The 3,507-nt window shown below is 37.4% G+C and overlaps 1 non-coding gene across 1 annotated transcript; it reads right to left on the minus strand.

Annotated features, from left to right (window-relative positions):
- Nucleotides 1–316: 316 nt before the first annotated feature.
- Nucleotides 317–398, minus strand: trnas-aga. Its single transcript has one exon. It is a non-coding gene; the product is annotated as a tRNA-Ser (tRNA).
- Nucleotides 399–3,507: the final 3,109 nt, after the last annotated feature.

Here is a 3,507-nt window from a genome sequence, read left to right on the forward strand (position 1 = left end):
GAGGTTATTTTTACGTTTACCTTCAGATGAATTTACCCAGTACCCAGAAAGCCAATGTGTAATTATTGCCATTGACATTATTCGTTGCTGGTTATAGATCTTGGTTGGTAATTGACGATGGAAATGCATGGACGTGAAAAGAAAAGTAGTGAACTGAAACGGTAGAGGGCGCTGGCTCATTACTTTAAATCGGTTAAAGGTGGTAGAACTCAGTACCACGTACGCAAATGTATGAATAGAATGGAATGGAAATAAGAAGATCAGAGAAGTGCAATATTCCAATTAACTTGTTTATCATTTAAAAAAAGTGATGATGCGTTGTCGGCAGGATTCGAACCTGCGCGGGGAGACCCCAATGGATTTCTAGTCCATCGCCTTAACCACTCGGCCACGACAACAGATGCCGTGTATACGTCGTTTTTAGTGAAATTATATGTAGACAAATATCGTACATCATACTATTAAAGTTCTTCTTTTCTCTGTACATAAAGATACCATTGCAAATTAGAGTTGACATTTTTGGCTTTCATGTTTGCTTTGAATTAATATTGATGGCGTTGTAAAACGTTGCTCCCTTAATTCAGTGAACAGCAGTATCGAATAGTCCCAAAGTAAAAGTAGAAAACTTAGGATAGCAGGACAAGTTTCAAATTGCAGAGATGAAGCCCAACACGTTACATTTCTGTAGATGATACCTGTCTGTTTGAAAGGCGGGATTTTTCATGCTCATCTTTTGTGGATCTGGTCAAAAATGTTTGTTGTAGCATTTGAGTGCCTGGGACAAAACATTAGTCACTAACCAAGGCTACTGGTAATTTGTTTTAAGTTCAAATAGTGCTTGAAATTAAAACTTCAATTACATATTTTTTTTGAGGTAAAACTATGTAACTGTATAAGCTTCAAAAAAGCAGGCATAGTTTTGCAAAACAGTACTGCTCACTAGAAGCTAGCAAAATGCAAGGAATTAGCAAAAACCAGCCTGTCCATGAACATGGTTGTGGTAGATTAAAGGTCTGCATACATACAGAGGTCCAGAACCAATAATTAGAGAGATTTTATCAAAGCTGAACATTTTTTCAGGTGCAAATGTACAATTATACGGTGTGATGATTTAATAGGCTTTTAATTACAGTGACCCTAAGGTCTGTTGAATTAAAATTAGGGCTGTCAAACAATAAAAAAAAATAGTAATAACAATCAATCTAATGAATTATGTGGGTACTTGCAATCAATCTCCCATTTTTGTTGCATTTTAAATTCCACTATTTTGAATTTAAAACTGTTTTTGGAATTTTTGTTTTTTTCTACCTTTTTAAACTAAGGGTAATTGACCTCCTGTTTGGGCACAGACCTACAGAGTTTTTATTTTGTAAGAAAACAGGAAAAACAGAGTAGGTCAGTGGTTTTCAAATGGTGTAGAAGGTCACACTAGTGTGCCTTGAGCCAACCCCTGGTGTGTCATGGGAATTACACAACTGTACATTATTCCTACAGTTGTATGACAACTAAAATCAGGGGTCACCAAACCTTTCAGCCGGTGACCCCTAAAATAATGGTGCCAGAAAGCAGGGACCCCACTGTACCAAGTGTGGTTGTGTCATAATTGAATACAGCCATGCACCAAGAATAGTCATGTGCAGACTTCAGGGATTTTTAAAACATTACTTTGATTACAGAATCAATCTCACCAAATGACCATGTTTTATTTTAAATGTGACTAATTCTATATATTCTCACAAAAATGGGTAAATATGCAGTTTAAAAAATGTAAAAATATTCTTTGTTTTTTGGAAGGCCTTTTGCAAGCCCCTCTCTGTGTCTTGCAACCCCCACTGGGGGTCCTGACCTCCACTTTGGGAACGACTGACTTAAAGGGATATTTCAGTATTTTTGAAATTGAGTTGTATGATTTGCATAGCAGTAGTAGCTGATTAGCCTCCAGTGATTTCAGTGAGCATTGCTCTTTTAACAAGGACTCACTGATTGTACCGGCCAGGAAGCTAGGCTATACAGCGTAACACATTGAGTACAGTTTCTCCCTGGAATGTAGTGAGTTTTTGGGAAAAAATGGGCCACAAAACAATGTTGGCTGAAACATACACACTATCAACCATTTTTGAAGCATTTTATTTCAAACCTCTGTTGTTTGTCACTATTTTGCAATTTAAGAGCACCAGTAGCCAAAGCCTGCATCGCAAGAGAAACTTTACCCAACTTCAAAAACACTGAAATATCCCTTTAAGTTACTGTAACATGTTTTGAAGGGGACATATGCAAAAATCACTTTTTCAGGCTTTTTTTTTTTTTTTTAAATAAAAATATGTGCCCCTGGCCTGTCCACAACCCCCTCAAGTACCAGAAAAATCCATTCCCTCCCCCCTCTCTTTCTCCACCTTTCAGAAAATGTGTGCTGAAACAAGCCGTTCTCAGATTTTCCCCTCATGATGTCATGTGTGAAGTCAGCCCTGCCCCCAGATTGGGTTGGCCCTTCCCTCTTGGAAGAAGGATCCGCCCTCCTCTGAGAGGAGGATAAGGAGAGCCGCATCCATTTCCTTAAGGGGCGGAGTCAGACAACTCAGTAACATTTAAAGCCACAGACACAGAAACAGCTGTTCTGAGACGGCCAAAACAGATGAGGTTTTAGACATGCAAAAATCCAATACTGGAGTGTTTTTTCAGCAACAAACATCACAGGCATGTTTTGGGGACCTCTGAGACCAATATAAACTTATCTTAAAAGAGTAAAATATGTCCCCTTTAAAGAGCCTATTTTGTATAGATATGAATAAGATGTGCCTTAAATTTTCAGGTATGCCTCGGGCAGTTAAAGCTTGAAAACCACTGGTGTAGCTCAAAGATTATGCCATGAATTTTACCACGAACAAAAGGACTTGTTTTGAATTATAAAGGAAATAAGGGAACAATGAAAAAGGTGTAGATGACTTGACTTGCCCCCTGAGCTGTCTTTGAGGGCTTTTTAAGTGAAATGAGACATTTAGGAGCAGTGGTGGACTTATTTTGCATCATTGTGTCTACAGGGATATGCAGACGTGCCCTAAGTAAAGTGTGAAAGGAGTAAAAAAAAAAAAAAAAAAAAAAAAAAAAAAACATATGATTACAAAACAGTTAATGCCATAATTATGGCCAATGAATAGATGCAATTAATTCACTTTGCAAAAATATGTAATAAATTGTAAGAAAAATTTCATTTAACTGCATTAAAGGTTAACACTCTGCAAAGTAGTTTACCTTCTTTTGCAGAATATAATTTTTTTCTGTATTTCATGAAATATGTTTGATTTAGTTAAATTATTTCTGCGTCTGGTTTAATTTTTTTGCCATTATAAAATATTTGTACGGTTGACCTCCAGGGCCACCGTAATTAATTGAATTTACAGGGTTTGTGAGTAATATTTCACTCATTGTTGCCCTCGAGCTGGAAACAGTGTAACCACGTGACCTGTGTAGTGCGAGCCTGCTGTTTGTTCAGACAGAGGCAGAGGAGAA

The sequence above is a fragment of the Cheilinus undulatus genome, linkage group 21 (genome assembly GCF_018320785.1).
Source record: "Cheilinus undulatus linkage group 21, ASM1832078v1, whole genome shotgun sequence".
Lineage (NCBI taxonomy): Eukaryota > Metazoa > Chordata > Actinopteri > Labriformes > Labridae > Cheilinus > Cheilinus undulatus.